This window comes from Gorilla gorilla, chromosome 2 (genome assembly GCF_029281585.2).
Source record: "Gorilla gorilla gorilla isolate KB3781 chromosome 2, NHGRI_mGorGor1-v2.1_pri, whole genome shotgun sequence".
Lineage (NCBI taxonomy): Eukaryota > Metazoa > Chordata > Mammalia > Primates > Hominidae > Gorilla > Gorilla gorilla.
The window spans coordinates 107,567,166-107,586,528 of NC_086017.1; the positions used below are offsets into that span (position 1 = coordinate 107,567,166).

Consider the following 19,363-nt stretch of genomic DNA (forward strand, 5'->3'; position numbering starts at 1 on the left):
GATTTGAAGTAATTCCATCAGGTGTTATTGAGTGAAAATAGAAAGATACAGGTTAAAGTGTGAAATATTATCTTCATGTTTTAAAAAAATCAAAACATGACCAAAACATTCCACATATATATATACCATATAAACCCATACAAACATGTAGAGAGTTACATAACTCAAAAGAAGAAAAGGAAGGAACAAACCTTCGTTCTTTAGCATGGATTAGAGCTTGGTCATGGGATGGGGAGAAGTTAAGGAGGGAAGGACAGGGGTTTTTATTGGAGTAGGTGGAAGATGTTAGGGGTGGTAAAAAAAAAATTTAAGGGGAAAAAAGAAATAGAGATACAGAAAATACAAAAATAAAAGAAAGATGACATCAAAACATAAAGCAGCATGTATATAATTCCCTTCATGTAATTTGCAAGCATTGAACATAAAAGATATAGTTTCTTCATAGCATAAGTATATGTAGGTAAATAATGTGAGAAGTTTCCTAAGTGATGACTATGTGCTTTTGGGATGGAACATGATAGAGCATGATCAGATCATTGCTGTTTGTTTTTACTCTTATTTTCATTGTTAGCCTTTAGTGTTATTTGACATTTTAAATTACATGTATTCTTTTGAGAAAATTAATACAAAATAGTTTAGATTTCTCCCTCCAGCCATTACCATATCCAGGAAGAAGGCGGGGGCTGCCGTCTGTCAGGAGCCTCCCTAGGGCAACAGCTCTGCCTTGCTGGGCCCAGGAAATGAAGCAGGCACCTCCAGCAAGAGGCACAAGCGGCAGAAGCACTGCAACAGCAGTAGCGGCAAGGACAGCAGCAACGACCTTGAGGACGGTCTGGAGCTCCACTGGGCCCCCAGTGGGGACGGGATCAGGCATGCAGCAGCGGGCAAGGGCGGGCAGCGTGGCCACTGTGGTCATCACTCAGCCTAAGTACACCAAGGAACACATCAAACTTGAAGGGTCGAAGTACAATAGGCAACTTTTGATTTGAAGGGCAGTCAACTGGGACTTGACTGGTTGAAAGGAAGTGCCTAAACAGCAAAAGCTGCTACGGCTATCTCGGTCAGAATTTGTGAGGGGCCTCAGACATGTGGGTACCTGGTAGTGCCCAGGTGTGGGCAGTGGTTTCTGGTTAGTGTGCTGCTCACAGCCTCCTCATCACCATAGAAGAGAAGCTGTGGAGCTACCGTGGACAAGAGAAGGGGCATCTGGGACATGACAACACCAAGAGAGTGGAAGCTCCCAGACTCATCAAAGGTCTTAGCCACGAAGTGATCCTGCCAGCAGCATGTGGGCAGAACCACACACTGACCTTGACAGAAACCAGCTCCTTGTTCACATTTGGGGAGAACAAGATGGCATAGCTGGGCCGTGGTAACCAGACGGATGCTGTCCACAGCTTGGCACAGACAAGGTATAAAGGCCAGCTCATTACCAAAATGACCTGTGGAGTTGAATTCAGTGTGATAATGGACTGCAAAGGAAACCTCTTTTCCTTTGGGTGCCCTGAATATGGTCAGCTGGGACACAATTGGATGGGAAGTTCATCACCCCGATGCAGCTATTAGAATATTACTGAAAACTGGTGCCCCTGCGATTGGCTGTCTTCATCTAGAAAACAAAAGATGGACAGATTCTGCCTGTACCAAATGGTTGGATGAGACACAGCCTGTGGCACTAACTACACCCTGGTTTTGGACTCCCAGAAGCAAGTCTTCTCAGGGCTTCATTGGCTATGGCTGGCTGGGCCATGTGGAGCAGAAAGTTGAGACTGTTCCCCCTCGCCAGGTGAAGCTGTTTGACTTCCCTGGGCGTGGGGTGCCCCCAGATCTATGCTGGTTATGATGGTTACACGTGCTCTTTGCTGGCAGTGAAGTGGGTGGTCTGTTTATCTGAGGGGCCACCAACACCTCCTGTGAGTCTACCATGTACCCCAAAGCAGGGCAGAACCTCTGTGGCTGGAGAATCTGGAGCCTGGCTTGTGAGAAGAGCAACATCATTGCATAAGAGCATCACCAGCTGGGGCCCCGTTGCCAACATTCAGGCAACTGGACTGCAGGGACCAGAAACCAAACTCTTTATAGTTCCCTGTCCAGCCAGAGCCTTGCCACAGCAGTTGCCAGTTAGAGATTTGCCAGCTGTCAAGTGCATTCTCTGGTCCTTACAAGAAGGATCAGCGCTTTATGCATCAGTCTTTATTGCCTTTAGGCTTCAGTCTCTCTTTCCCGCAACCCAGACACTGACTAGTACTGGCCGTCCTGTTTCTGAGACTGGGAGTAGTGCTCTTCACTCAGCTCTCTTTGGTCTCCTTTGCTTGGCTCTGGTACAAAATAGTTGGGATTACTGAAGAGTCCCTTTCCTCGCTTGTCAGCACTGATGCTGGGACCACTACCTGTATCCCAGTCAAGTGCCCTGTGCTGGAGCTTGGCACAGTGCATGCTGTGCAGCACTAGTTACAAGGTGCCCTTCCCGGAACCCTCCACTCACTTCAGCTCAAGAGAGGAAACACCTCTGGCTGGAGGGTCCTTGTTTCCAGAGAATTTGGGTTGCTTTGGTTGCTTTAAGGTAATTAATTCAGTGGTGCTTTTGGGGGAGATGAGAATAGAACTTAAGTGTGAGACTTGGGTGGATGGGCAAGTTAAATACTGGTTTTTTCAAGTTATTTATTGCTTTTTTGTTACCACTTGTCATTGTCTTAATGTTAAAATACCAAAAATGACTTGGCTGTTGCTTTTTTCTCTATTTTCCACCCAGTCCCTCCTTATGGTGACTTCTTCCCTTCCAGGGGACTTAGCAGTATCTGTCTCGGCCAGTCCCAAGGCCTTGTGGCAGGAAACCAGCCTGCATCTCTCTAAGACTTAATCTGACTATGTACTCATCTCTACTGTCCTATGTTCAATCAGGAGTCATGGGAGAAGCTTCTGCAACTTCAGAGCTTTGCTAAACTAACCTAATTTGTCCAAATCACCACAAAACCACCATCTCTGACTCAAGCTTCCATGTGAAGGCCTAATTGGCTTCCCCGAACATATCTCTTTCCTGGAACGTGGCTCAGGGATCTGTGGTTCTTGTACCCTGGAGGTCTCCTTTGTTGTGTAGTCACCAAGAAGGTTGAGGAGGCAGCACCAAGCACCCTGCCTTTGCAGGAGATGCCCTGGGCGGGGCTGGGCTTAGAGCTTCCAGTGGACTCATGGAAAGCTGGCAGCTAGCCTTTTCTATAACCCTTGCCAAGGACTGGAGCAGGAAAAGGGTCTTTCAAGTGAAGACTGGCTCGCCCCTGCCCCATTCCTTTTGGCTGGTATTTCAAAATGAACTTCCTATGTTAAATCCTTTAGAACAAGGAGTTGGGGTAGGGGGAGGGGTGGCATGCACTCTTAAAGAAAGGTATACAGTGGCTCTGCTGGGAATATGGCATGGTGCTGACCCCAGGAGCATTTGACTGATCTTCTAGTCAGGAAAGAGAATTTGAAAGAGGCTTAGAGTGAAGGGGAATTGAAGACAGGGTTGTGATTTGGTCTAAGGTGCCGGGTTTAATGCTGTAATTTTCATATATTTTTTTTTTCTTGGAGTAAACTTTTGAATAAACATTGTTTAAAAAAAACAAAAATAGTTTAAAAGGAAAATCAAATACTCTTCATGTGGGCCCTATGTCGTATTTTAATGTCCTTTCTCTTTTCTGTGACTACACAGAAACACAAACTGAAAAAGAAATTAACAAAAAAATTAAGTTCATGATAGTAAGATTATTTGTTTTCCTCTTTTTAATTACATTGAAAAGTAGAATACTTACACACATATTTTCGTAGAAAACATGTAATAAGCCCAGCTCTTTTCTCACTCCAAAATATTTTCCCAACAAACAAAACTACACTTTTTACATCACTTCTGTTTATTCTGAACAATTTATACCTTACCACTCAGCTGTCTCACATGCCATGCCATTTCCTCCTTCAAGTTTTCTTAGCTCTTCCAAATACATAACAAATTGATTTTCTTAAAAATCTAAACTCTCATATAAAGTTACTTACACCTATGCTTAGAATTCAAAATAATCCCGTGTTTGGTCTTTATTTCCTTGCCTAACACTTTCTCTTTGTCCCTGTGGTTTCATTGATCTCTGGACTGAAACTTTCCATCAGCGATCTCCCTCATGGGGAGTGCTGGCAGATAAGGAAAGAAAAGAAAGCAAAGTAAGGTATTTATCCTCCTAGTTTCTGCCCTGTGAGGTCACCTCAGGCTGGCTGTCTTCTCTGACCTGAGGTCACTGCTGCTGTCCAGACAGTCCCCTCCATAAGCCTCTACCAAAACTTACTGTAATTGCTTCCTTTATTCCTCATTGTAATCTTGAGCTACTCACTCTGAGATCCCCCTATATTAGCCCACTACTTTCTAATAAGCAGCTTTGTGAATTAAACATTAGTTTATCCTAATTTGAGTGTGCCATCTCCTTCTTGTATCCCAAGTGATATGCTTATGTAGGAAATTGTCATTTTTATAATAACACAGACCATATCTTGTGCCTCTCCTCATCTTTGTATCTAGAGCAGAGTCCCTTCAATGTAGTAGATGCTTAATAAATATGTAAACAATTGCATTGGATAACAACTTGAGATCAAAGTATTACTGGGAATGCCATGCATTAAATGTAATTTTAAGAGAGCTACTGATTTATTCTTCATTTAAGCAACTGTGCAAACATGTGAAGAGTTTATTTTGACAATGCAATGCCACAAAACTGACAAAATAAGGCAAAGCTACCTGACACTTTAAAGAGTTCCTTTTGTAACAATACAAACACAAACTATTGAAATATTGTTTCTTAATACATTATATTTTCCAGCTTTTTAGAGGTATAATTAACAAATAATTACATAAATTTAAGGTGTAAAATGTGATGTTTTGAAATGTATATACATTGTGAAATGATTACCACCAGAAAGCCAATTAACACATCCTTCACCTCACATTGTTAACTCCATGTGTGTATGATGAGAATACTTGACATCTATTATCTTTGTAAATTCCAAGTACACATTATTAACTAAAGGCACCATGCTATATATTAGGTCTCCAGAACTTATTTTATGACCAAAAGTTTGTTCCCTTTGAATAACATCTTCCCATTCTACCACCCCCACCTCCAACCCAAAACCCCCAGCCCCTTATATTCACCCTTCTACTCTCTGTTTCTATTAAGAGGACTTTTTTAGACTCCACATATAAGTGAGGTCAGGTGGCATTTGTCTTTCTGTGTCTGGCTTTTTTCACTTAGCATAACATCTTCCAGCTTCATTCATATAATCCCAAATGGTAGGATTTTCTTCTTTTTGAAGGCTGCAGAATATTCCATTGTGTGTATATACCATTTTTTCTTTATCCACTTATCCACAGATGAACACTTAGATTGATTCCACACCTTGGCCACTGTGAATAATGCTGCAATGAACATGGGAGTGAAATCATCTCTTAACATACTGATTTCATATCCTTTTGATATGTGACCCATAGTGGGATTGCTTAGATCATATATATGGTGTTTCTATTTTTAGTTTTTTGAAGGACCTCCATGATACTTTCCATAATGGCTGTATTAATTTACATTCCCACGAACATGTATAAGCGTTCCCTTTTCTCCTCATCCTCACCAACACTTATTTTTCATTGCACTGATAATAGCCATCCTTACATATGTAAGCTGATATCTCATTGTGATTTTAATTTGTACTTCAATGATAATTAGTGATGTTGAGTAGCTTTTCATATGCCTACTGGTCCTCTGTATGTTTTCATTAGAAAAATTTATTTTGGAGTCATTTGCACATTATTTAATTGGGTTTTTTAGGTATTTGCTGTTGAGTTGTATGAGTTTCCTACATATTTTGATGAACCTTTATGAGATAAATTATTTGAAAATATTTCATCCCATTCCATAGAGTGCCTTTTCATTTTCTTAAGTTGTTTCCTTTATTGGGCAGAAAATTTTTAGTTTGATATAGTCTCATTGGTTTTAGTTTTGTTGCTTGTGCTTTTGGTGTCATGTCCAAAAAATCATTATTTTAAATGGCTTAAATTAAGTGACAAATATTTTACTCAATAATACAGAAAATATTATTTATTCTGAAATAAAGTATTTAAAAGTGAAATGAATGCAAAAAATAGTTTCATTTTTCATAACATGTTGAAATCTTAAATATAGAAATCACTATCTGGCATTTCCACTTTACTAAATTTTCCTCTACATTTTCAATTGATGCTTCTGAAAGACACTTTTGATAATACAAGTCCCTCTAGTGGCATCTGATATGAACATTGTAATACATATAAAAAGTGTTTTTTTTAGTGCTTAGAAAACACGTTAAGACAGTTACAAATTTATAAAATTTAGAAGTGATAGTACCATCAGTCATTAATTTGTTGTAATATTTATTCACTATGATATGTAACATATATTTATTGTCTTAAATTAATTTTAAAATTGATAAATAAGAATATTGCATTTTCTTACTTAAAAGGGATAGTTCGATAGAGGGAAATGTACTTATTGAGCACCTAGTCTGTGCTATGTGCTATATCTATTAACTCATTAAATTTGATCAACAACCAGGTTATAGAGCAGATTTTGTCACTTCCACTTTAAAGAAAATAAAACTCAGAAAACAATAAAACTCTATAAGTCATCTGTCTAATTAGTGACAGAGCAAAGAGCTCATGTGCAGATTTGTCTAAGCCATTTTTTACTCCACATTTCACTTAAAATATAACTGTTTAAAAATGAAAAGAAAGACTGGCATATAACCAGAAAAATTTGACAGCTAATTCTAAACCGACAAGTAGAAGGGCAATACTAAGCTGTAAGAAGGTGAATCGTTCAAAAAGAGGTTTTTAAATCTCAGGAATTTTGATGTACCTAAATTAGCTCTCTCTCACTCTCTCACACATTTTTCTTCTTAACCAAACTATATCTTACTGAAAGGTAAATGGATAAGTATTTTGTTTCATTTTTAAATGAAATTTTGAATTTGATCAGCTAGTTTACTGTACTTATATTATTCACACTCTGATTTCAGTTGAAATGATATAAGTGATACCTCATGGTAAGCAATATCACTCCATGTCCAGATGCAAATACAATATACAAAATTTGTTTAATAGGACATTTCTTATCATAATCTTGATTTTTAGTTTAAGAAGCCAACAAAAAGAAGTATCGTTGCATGGGAGATGTGAAATACCAATTTTGAAAATTTTCCCCCAATTTTCCTAAAAAGAAGTACAAAGTATCAAATTGTTTACAATTCTGCTTTATTTATATTTTATTTAAGGTGTAACCTCTGAATTATTATTTATTATTCACATTACTAGGTCTGAGTAATATTTTAGTATCATGTCCTTTTAGAAGTAGATTTATCCTGGCTAACGTGGTGAAACCCCGTCTCTACTAAAAATACAAAAAAATTAGCTGGGCATGGTGGCGGGCGCCTGTAGTCCCAGCTACTCTGGAAGCTGAGGCAGGAGAATGGCGTGAACCTGGGAGGCGGGGCTTGTAGTGAGCCAAGATCGCACCACTGCACTCCAGCCTGGGCGACAGAGCGAGACTTTGTCTCAAAAAAAAAAAAGGGTAGATTTAATATTTGCTCATTAACAATGTGCCCCAAAACTGACAGTCCTTGAAGCAATGAAAAAATAATATATTCATAGTATTGCTTATTTTTAACATTTTCATAGTATCACTTATTTTAAAACTATCCTTGTGATGCCAGATCTTTCTCTGTGCTGGGAGGTAAAATCTCTGTAAAGCAAAAATAAAATTCTAAACCCTCAATTCACTAAATGGACCCTCTTATCAGCCAAGGGAGCCCAACTAAACCTGAGAAAGCACTTCTGACCATGAGGTGAAGGAGGTATCAGACATGCTCATAAACTCTCCTCCCTTTGGGAGTTCGGGCGCATAACTAACCAGCATTAACTTTAAAACAGAGATCCTACGACTGGTAGAACAGACTCTTCGTAGCAATAAGATACTAAATTCCAACCTGGCTATAGTATAGCATCACATGACAGACAGCAGGGCCCCTAAGGAATTCAAAATATTTTACCACAAAATATGTTTCTTTGACATATTTTAAAATGATTCTGCAAAGTTGACTCTTGTGGGGGAAATTTACATTCTACAGAATCCCTTTCCTTTCCAGGTCTCTTTCTGATCCTGAAAAGATTGGCTGAGAGTCTAGCACATTTTAAAGTCTTAATAGGAAACATTTGCTATCTATTGCCCCTGGGGGTGACCATCTATGAGACTTCATCAAAATAATAAGAACTTTGGTCTCCACAACCCCTTATCTTAACCTAGACACTCCTTTCTATTGATTCCAGGTCTTTAGGTAATAACTTAACTTTTTCATCCAATTGCCAACCACAAAAGCTTTGAATCCACTTGAGACCTCTAAGCCTCTATTTGGAGTTGTCCTGCCTTTCTGGACCAAACCAATGTATACTTCACATGTACTGATTGATGTTTTATGTCTCGCTAAAACATAAAAGCAAGCTATAATCCAACCACGTTGGGCACATGTTCTCAGAACCTCCTGAGGCTGTGCCACAGGTTACGATTCATAACCCTGGCAAAACACAATTCTAAACTGATTGAGACTTGTCTCAGACACTTTTTGGTTTACATCACAAATAAGATCTGGAGTTAGCTGCCGCTCACAGAAACATTCTCAGTCGATGGGAATAGGTCTGGGGTACATTGTCCCTGGATGTGGCAGATGTTTAAAGCTGACCATTTTCCTTTTATTTATACGACTACTACATATGAAGTGTGCTTGATCCGGTATACATCTTCGCTGGCTGTTTGCAAACAATCCCTTTGGACTTTGAGCTGATAACTCCAACTTGTTTCAGCAGTCATTTCTCGGACCATCCAGGTGGTCATTTTAAATAAAATCTAAGACAAAATCTGGTTGTTTTTGTCTCCTTAGCCCATATTTGATCTATGGAAAATACTCATAGTTAGCCACTAAGAGTACAGAAATTTTTCAATCTCAGCCTGGATTGTAATGACTCTGGAAGCTTCAGTAAACCTCCCAGCCTAAAGACACAAGGGTATTGTTTCCAACAAGATCATCAAATTTCCCCATTTTTGAAGCCAATTCTAATTTGCTTGAAAGAGAGAGAAAGGATACATTCAACAGAATGCAATAATGAAAACCCTTACTATTTCCTCCTTTTATTCCCCAAACTGCATGTGTTAAAAGCCCTTACTTGTATTTGCTGGTAATGGCTAGGGACTGTAGAAACCGAATAAGTAAAAACTATCTCTCTCTAACCTCAGCCCAAGCTAGGGGAAAAAAAGAACATTAGATAAACTTCAAAGATTTTGAATATCATTCGGAGCTTATCATTCACACATATATCTTCTTAGAAACATTTGTTCAAATGTTTTTTTCACATTTTATTATTGTATTGTCTTCTTATTACTGAGTTCTTCATATATTATGAATGCAGTTCCTTTGACATATACATGATTTCAAATATGATTGCAAATATTTTATCTCACTTTTTGATTTGCCTTGACATTTCTTGAGGATGGATTTCAAAGAACAGTGGGTTCTTTGAAGCCTTTTTTTTTTTTACCATTAGGCTTCCTTTATTTATATTGTTTTCTTCTTCCTTTTCTTTATTCTCTGACATCCTACTCTTATTCTCCCTTTCATTTGATGTTTTTCATTGAGGGAACTTTTCCCCTGGGAAGATACAATTTATGATTGATATGGTTTGACTGTATCCCAACCCAAATCTCATCTTGAATTGTAGTTCCCATAATTTCCATGTGTCATGGGAGGGGATCCTTTGGGAGGTAATTGAATCATGTAGGCAGATACCTCTAGGCTGGTCTCGTGATAGTGAGTGAGTTCTCATGAGATCTGACGGTTTCATAAAGGGCTTTTCCCCCTTTTCTCAGCACTTCTCTCTCTTGATGCCATGTGAAGAAGGATGTGTTTTCTTCCCCTCCCACCATGATTGTAAGTTTACTGAGGCCTCCCCAGACATTCTAAACTGTGAGCCAATTAAACCTCTCTCCTTTAAAAATTACCCAGTCTGAGAAACGTCTTTATTAGCAGCATGAGAATGGACTGATACAGTAAATTGGTACCAAGGGAAAGGGGAACTACTATAAGGACACCTGAAAATGTGAAAGTGACTTTGGAACTGAGTAACAGGCAGAGGTTGGAACAGTTTGTAGGGTTCGAAAGACAGGAAAACGTGGGAAAGTTTGGAACTTCCTAGAGACTTGTTGAATGGCTTTGACCAAAATGCTGATAGTGATCTGGACAATAAAGTCCAGGCTGAGGTGGTCTCAGATGGAGAAGAGGAACTTCTTGGGAACTGGAGCAAAGGTGACTCTTGCTATGCTTTAGCAAAGAGACTGGCATTTTGCCCCTGCCTTAGAGATCTGTGGAACTTTGACCTCAAGAGGGATAATTTAGAGTATCAGATGGAAGAAATTTCTAAGTAATAAATCATTCAAGAGGTGACAGAGCATAAAAAGTTTGGCAAATTTGCAGCATGACAATGCAGCAGAAAAGAAAAACACATTTTCTGGCTGTAGAAATTTGCATAAGTAATGAGGAGCCAAATGTTAATCACCAAGACAATGGGGAAAATGTCTCTAGGACATGTTAGAGAACTTCATGGCAGCCCTTCCTATCACAGGCCAGGAAAAATGGTTTCTTGGACCATGCCCCAGGCCCTCCTGTTCTGTGCAACCTTGAGACCTAGTGACCTGAGTCCCAATTGTTTTAGCTCTAGCCATAGCTAAAAGGGGCCAAGGTACAGCTCAGGCCATTGCCTCAGAGGGTGCAAGCCCCAAGCCTTGGCATCTTCCATGTGGTGTTGAGCCTGTGGATACACAGAAGTCAAGAATTGAGGTTGGAAAAACTCCATCTACATTTCAGAGGAGTATGGAAATGCCTGAATGTCCAGGCAGAAGTTTGCTATGGGGTTGAGCCCTCATGGAGAGCTGCTGCTAGAGGAGTACAGAAGGGAAATGTGGGGTTGGAACCCCCAAACAGACTCCCCACTAGGGCACTACTAGTGTAGCTGTGAGAAGAGGGCCACCATCCTCCAGACCCCAGAATGGTAGATCCACCGACAGCTTGCAGAACGAGACTTGAAAAGCTGCAGACACTCAACGTGAGCCAATGAAAGCAGTGGGAGGGGAGCTGTACCTCTGTAGAGGTTCTGCTATACCCTGCAGAGCCACAGGACTGGAGCTGCCCAAGGTCATGGGAGCCTACCTCTTGTATCAGCATTACTTGGATGTGAGACATGGAGTCAAAGGAGATCATTTTAGAACTTTAAGTTTTAATGACTGCCCTACTGGATTTCAGACTAGCATTGGGCCTGTAACCCCTTTGTTTTGGCCAATTTCTCTCATTTGGAATAGCTGTATTTACCCAATGTCTGTACCCCCATTGTATCTAGAAAGTAACTAACTTGCTGTTGATTTTACAGGCTCATAGATGGAAGGGACTTGCCTTGCCTCAGGTGAGACTTTGGACTTAAGACTTTTGGGTTAATGCTGGAATGAGCTAAGACTTTGAGGGACTATTGGAAAGGCATGATTGTGTTTTCAAATGTGACGACGTGAGGTTTGAGAGGGCCCAGGGTTAGAATGATACGGTTTGGCTGTGTCCCCACAAATCTCATCTGGAATTGTAGTTCCCATAATCCCCATCTGTCATGGGAGGGACCCAGTGGGAGGTAACTGAATCATGGGATGTTTACCCCCATGCTGTTCTTACGATAGTGAATCTGTTCTCATGAGATCTGATGGTTTTATAAGAAGCTTTCTCCCCTTTGCTCAGCACTTCTCCTTACAGCCACCATGTGAAGAAGGACATGTTTGCTTCCCCTTCTTCCATGATTGTAAGTTTCCTGAGGCTTCCCCAGCCATGCAGAACTGTGAGTCAATTAAACTTATTTTCTTCATAAATTACCCAGTCACGGATGTGCCTTTATTAGCAGTGTGAGAACAAACTAATACAATGATCAATATCAACTTGTTTCTAATTTTCATTTCAAATTTATTTCTGGGACATCACTTCATAAGTGAGTTTTGTAATGATATCCAACTTATCAGATTTTTTCTCTTTTATAATATTGCTTGTTGTGCCCACAATAAAAATATTTAACTTTTAAAATCATTATGGTGTCCCCAGACATCTAATCTTTATGATATCTAGAAGTTTTATAGATTTAGATTTTATTTTTACAATTATAATCTTTTGAGTTAATTTTTATATATAAAGGACAAGGTTTATTTTCATATAAGTATTCTCCCATTGTTCAGCACTATTATTTTTGAAAAGAACAAAGCTATCTTTTCTCATTAATTTACCTTGATACCTTTATCAAAATTCCATTGACCATGTGGTGATGAGTCTATTTCTGTTCTCTATATTTTGCTCCATTGATCTTTGTCTATATATATATGTCAATATTCCACTCTTTTGATTTATAGTATGTCTTAAAAATCACTCTTTAAGAAGTGAGCCACTGCCTCTGTCCAAAGCTCCAGAGCAGTGGCATGTATGTTATGATGTGGGAAATTATCCCGAAGCCCGGTAGGATGAGGATATAGACTTCGGGGTGACCGAAGAATCAAAATAGGTGTTGGTACAGGATAGGGTCTCCCCTTCCAGCTGGATCAAAGAAGGTGGTATTAAGGTTGCGGTCTGAGAAAGGCTAACCATAATAATGGGAGCTTAAATGTCTCTCCAAGGGAACTGACTTTATTTGGAACAAACTGTGGGGGAAATTCAAACCTAATGGCACTGTAGAAATCAAAGAATATTGTGGTAGTAACCAATAAAGAAGAGGCTAGTAGCTCCATGAGAGCAACAAGCTATACTGTAGGCCAGCTACGTTGTAAGAAAGAATCAGAGATTTCTCCCGATGTCAAAACAAACCCCAAAATTTTGTGTTCAGAACTACCCCCAATAAAGTGTCCCATATTTAATTGGATCACACTTCAGAAAATTATATGCACCAGGACATTGTTGAAAACGATAAATCAATCAAAACCAATTAATTCACCTAACAGTGAATACCAACTGAGGCAGACAGCTTAACAGAGAGATCAGAGAAAGGAACAAAGAGAGCATTGCTAAAACCACTGTCATCTCAGTGTGACTTGCTACATACTCAAGGATGGGACTCTATGATAAGTAATATCAGAAATTTCACACTGAACAAAAAAAGACTTCAATGAATATTGCAGCCAAGTTACTAGAAAAAAAAGCCATGAAGTAGGGGAATCAGTAACTGGAGCTGCTAAAATATATTATCTAAAATGTTCATGTTTTAGCAAATTTGTTATGAAATAAGAAAAGACATAGACAAGCATGTGGCTCATATACAGGAAAAACACACGCAAAAGAAACTGCCTGAGAAAGGAAGAAAGATAAAGTTAGGTGACAAAATTTCAAAGCAGCTAATAAAATTAAGTTAAAAAATTAAAGAAAACCATGCTTACAGAATAAAGGATATGATGACACTGTCTCATTAAATAGAGAATACACATATGAAACAGACATTTTAAAAAGGAGTCAAATTAAAATTCCACCATTGAAAAGTAAAAGAATTTAAGTAAAATTTACTAGAAAGGTCAACAATAGATTTGAATTCTAAGAAAAGAATCACTGATGTGCAAATAGATTCGTTACCAGAGACAGCAGGTGTCCCAGTTCCTGTCTTAACTTGGAAGAAAGATTTCAACCAAGAGACAGAACAAAGATAGCTTTATTGAAAGGAAATATAGTGTAAAGAGCTTATAATAAAAATAGGTATGCCTCAAGGGAGGATCAGGCTGATCCTATAGGAAAACTGTCCCAAGGGTGTCTGCACAGGGAGTTTTATCGTGTTGGACTTCTTCAAATTCCTGACTCATCTCAAGTCTCTGCCTTATTTCTTTGTCTAGTTTTTCCAGTTCCTGTCTTAAGTCCCTACCTTTGCCCCCACCTAGGCTTGTGGGACCCTCCTTTACTGTTGGTTAATGCACATGCAAGGGCCAGTGATCAAGATGAATTCTACCTGATGGTGACCCTGCTCATTATCGCCACCCCAGGAAGGTTGTCTAGTGGTTAAATCTGTACCTATTGCACCTGCAGATCTCTTTAGAATTTCCTTCTCTGACTTAATCTGTACTTATGGTGCCAGGTTTATCTTAGGAATGTCCCTTTTGTCCTTATCAGCAAAAGCATGTAGCTGGCAATATTCTGACATCTTAACTGCCGAGTGAATGAGGTGTTTTGGGTCATTTCTTTCTGCATAGGTACCTTCTCTCCTTCCTACCCACATTTGACTAAGTCCCCACCTACTCCAGCATTAGAGATGCTAGTAATATGCAAATTTTGGGTGGTCCCTTGGGCATGAGCCTTCCCAGACTTTTCCTTTCTCAGGAACATTTTTCTCCTGCTTGTGTCTGGCTATCTGCCTACTTGAACAGATTGACAGAGATTAAGAAGAGGAAAAAAAAAAGAGAATGAAGAAAAATGAACAGAGCCATAGAGATATGTAGAAAACCATTAACTGTGCCAACACACCCCTAATGAAAGCATCAGAGGAGAAAAGAGAGAAAAGTGAGCAGAAAAGAGCTGAAAAAAAATTCAAAGAAATAATGACCAATACTTCCTAAATTTTATGAAAAACATTAATGTATATATCCAGGAAAAACAATGAACTCCAAGTAGAATCAACACCCAAAACTACAAATAGAGCCACATCCAGAAACATTGTAGTAAAAATGTTGGAAGACAAAGAGTAAAACCTTGAAAGTGGCAAGAGAAAAACAGTTCAATACAGACAAGAGAATCACAATAAGATCAACAGTTGACTTCTTATCACAAATAATGGCAGCCAGAGGCAGTAGGATGACATGAAAATGCTAAAAGAAAAACATTCGACTAAAATTCTTACATAGAGCAGAAGTATTTTTCAAAAAATGGAGGTAAAATAAGACATTTAGATCAATAAAAGCTTAGACTTTATTACTAGAAAACATTCTTTTCAAGAAATATTAAAGGAAATTCTTCACAAAGTGAGTGATGCCAGACAGAATTTGAATCCACACACCAAATAACAAAGAACACCTCTAAAAGTAATTATGTAATTATATAGGTGATATTAATGCATATTTCTTCTCCTTTCTTCACTCTATTGGTTTAAAGTTTAATTATATAAATCATTATGAGCATTTTTGGGCCTATAACACATAGAAATGTGATAAATTTGACAATAATAACACAAAGGAGGCAGGTGAAAGTAAAGCTATAAGAGGGTGAGGAAATGATATCAGATTATAATTTGAATGCACAGGAACAAATGAAGAGACCCAGAATAAGACTACTAAATTAACAAATTCTATAAATAAATATTTTTATCCTATTATCCTCAGCTATTTTTTAAAATGGTACAATGTAATAGTTATAGCAATGTATTATGGATTTTTAACATACATAGGTATAATATTTATAAAATAATAGCATAATATTTACAAAATAATAGCATAAAACGTATAAAAGGAAGAAGTATATATGACAATAATGATTCTGTATCTAATTGAATTAAGTTATAAATCTAGTAGATTCTAGTAAGTTAATACATATATTGTAAGCCCTACAGTAACAACTAAAGAAAACTTTAAAACATTTCAAAAAATTATTAAGGAAATACAAATGTTACACCAGAAATACATTCAATTCATGCCAAAGAAGGCAGTAAAAGAACAACAGAGGAACAAAAAAAAGACATAAGATATACAGAAATCATTAAGTAAAATAAATGTTTGATGTAAAGCCAACAATATCAATAACATTAAATGTGAAGGAATTAAACAATCCAATAAAATTCAGAGGTTGTCAAACTGGATTATAAAAAGAAATTTCCAACTAATGCTGTCTACAAGAGAGACATTTTAGATTTAAAGCTAAAAATAGTTGTAAGTAAAAAGTTGGGAAAGATGTATCATGCAAACAATAATCACAACAAAGCCAAAATGGCTACACTAATATCAGACAAAATAGACTTTAAGTCAAAAAGTGTCACTAGAAATAAAAAAAAATTGACATCTCACAATGTCAACAGTATCAATCTATCAGGAATCCATAACAATGATAAACACATATGTACCTAATAACAGAGCCCCAAAATACATGAAGCAAGAATCAAAAACTGACAGTGATGTAGCAGGGTATAGATGATCCAACAATGACTGTTGGAGATGCCAGTGCCCCACTTTAAATAATGAACAGTAAAACTGCATCCGGTCAAGAAGAAAATAGAATATTTGAAAAACTCTATAAGCTAACTAGACCTAACAGACATCTAATAACAACCAAAGCTGACTACACATTATTCTCAAGTAAAAAGAACATTTCCAGGCTAGACAATATTCTAGGCCATAAAATATGCCTCAATAAGTGTAAAAGAATTGAAGGCACATAAAATATGCTGTCTAACCACAAAGTGGCTAAGTAAAAAAAATCAATAACAGACAAATATTTGAGAAATTTTAAATACCTCAAAATTAAACACACTCAAAATAACCAATGTGTCCAAGATGAATTCAAAAGGGTCTTTAGAAAAAGCACTGAGATGATGGCTGGGCATGGTGGCTCACGCCTGTAATCCCAGCACTTTGGGAGGCCGAGGTGGGCAGATGACCTGAGGTCAGGAGCTTGAGACCAGCCTGGCAAACATGGCAAAACCCCATCTTTACTAAAAATACAAAAATTAGCCAGGCATGGTGGCAGAGGCCAGTAATCCCAGCTACTCAGGAGGCTGAGGCAGGAGAATCGCTTGAACCTGGGAGACGGAGGTTGCAGTGAGCCAAGATCATGCCACTGCACTCCAGCCTGGGTGACAGAGTGAGACTCTGTCTCAAAAAAAATAATAAAAATTAAAAAAAGAAAAAAGAAAATGCACTGAGATGAATAAAAATCTATACAACACATCAAAATTTATGAAACATGGATAACATGGTGCTTAGAGAGGAAAATTATAGCTGAAACACTTCTATTAAATAAGAACAACAAAAAATTTCCCATTAAACGCACTGAAAAAATAAGAGCAAACTAAATCTGAAACAATAAGGTAGAAGGAAATTATAAAAATTAGAGCAGATATTAATGAAATCAAGAATAGAAAACCACATATAAAAAGTATAAAAACAAAAGTTCATTATTTTCAAAGATCAACATAATTAACAAATCTTTATCTAGATTGGGCAAGAAAAAAGAAATAATATTGAAATTTTTAAGGCAGGGATGGACATTGGGATCAAGATTATAGAAATGCAATACATGATAAGGAAATAATATAAACTACTGTATGCCAACAAATTAATTATCATAGATGAAATGAGCAAGTTACTAGAAAGACACAAACTACATAAACTGACACAAAAAGAAATAAACAATCTGAATAGGCTATAATAAAAGAAGGGTTAAAATAAGTAGCTTAATAGGCTATAACAAAAGAAGAGACAAAATAAATGACTTTAAAACTTCCCAGGAAGAGAAGCCCAAGTACAGATGACTTTGCTGGTGAACTCTACCAAACATTTAAAGAAGAATTAATAACATTTCTGAAATGAAATCATCAAGATTTTGGAATAGAAGATTCTCTGGCATCATTTTCCCCACAAAAACACAACTAGAAATGATTCAAAGACAAGAATACTACTCTGAATTCAGATGAACCCAGGAGAGTAATGGAGAAATCTTCTGGGCTCAGAATCAAGAGAAGCAATGACCCTTAAGAGAAACTGTACTTTCAGGCTGTGTTACTTCCTCCCTCAAGTTGGCATATGCCATTAACAGAATTTCGCTAGATCTATTGTTTCTGAGGTGAAATGAGAGAATTGGAGGTGGAGGTTTATCTTCCTACTAGTATGAGAATTTTCACAGGAATACCACACTAGTTGCATCCCATGGGAACCATTGGAAGCGATAGAAGGGCTGAACTACCTGAAGTATATTGGGGACACGGTGACTGGCATGTGGATCTTGGCAGCTGCTCTGCACTTCAATCAGCAGGGACACCATGTGGAAGAGACCACAGGAAAGCTCAAATCCCTGGCCAAATTTTCCACAAAACCCAAGGGTTTGTATGGAGTGTTCCTTTGGTCTGTAGAAAACTAAATAGTTGGGATAAAGTTCAAGTGCCCACTTAAGTCTTCCTCAGACCAGAAAACAATGGAAGGGCAGTAATTTAGTTTTAATATGGCATTTATTTTCCAGTGTTCATTATAAGTCTTTTGGATGCTGGGGAAAAAAATGGCAGGGCAGTGATGTAGCTCCAGAGCAGTGTTGAAGTTCCAAAATTCACTGTAAGTGATGGGGAAACAATGGCAAGGCAGATGGGGAAACAATGGCAAGACAATTAGCTCTAGTGCAGGGTTTTACCTCCAGAACTCATTATAAGTGTCCCCCACTTCACCCCCTGAATGAGCTATGACAACAGGCTAGCATTTAAGTTGCAACACTAAGTAATAAACTTCTAGGATGACCAAAAAATGCCTACAAAACCTGAAAGATGTGGCTGTTTTCTCAAATGTAGTGGCATAAATGTAAAAACACAAGGATTGTGAAAACTCTGGAAAATATGACACCACCAATAGAAATTGATAAAACTCCAGTAATAGGCCCAGAAGAGTTGAAGACCCATACAATTTCTGACAGAGTTCAGAGTAATTCTCTTTTAAAAATTCAGAGAAACACAAGAAAATACAAATAAAAATCTAAAAATGTGGAGAACAACCCAGGAACAAAATGACAAATTTGATAAAAAACTGAATTTTTTGAAGACATAAATTGCATTAATAAACAATGCAATTACCAAACTGAACAAAACTCATTAGAAAACTTTGACAGAAGACATAATCGAACAGAGAAAAGAAATAGCCAGCTTGAAAACAGAACAAATGAAATTAACCAATCAGAGGATCAAAAAGAAAAAAGAATTAAAATGGATGAAAAAGATCTGTGAGAATTATGGAACACCATCAAGCAAACTAACCTCAGCATAATAGAGATCCCCAAAGGAGACAAGAGAGTAAAAGACCTAGAGAGCATATTTTAAAAAATTATGTTGGATAATTTCTAAAAACTGGAGAAAGATAACAGCATCCAGATATAGGAAGTTCAGAGATCACCAATCAAATTCAACTCAAAGAGGGATTTTCTAAAGCATATCGTAATTCAATTAGCAAAAATCAAAGACAAAAAAGAATACTTAAAGCAGAGAGAGAAAGAAACATATCACATTCAGAAGAGCCTCAAGACGGCTTTCAGCAGATTT

At 37.8% G+C, this 19,363-nt stretch overlaps 1 pseudogene; it reads left to right on the forward strand.

The window, feature by feature from the left end:
* The first annotated feature begins 740 nt into the window (after nucleotides 1-740).
* Nucleotides 741-2,005, forward strand: LOC101153086 (protein RCC2-like; annotated as a pseudogene).
* Nucleotides 2,006-19,363: the final 17,358 nt, after the last annotated feature.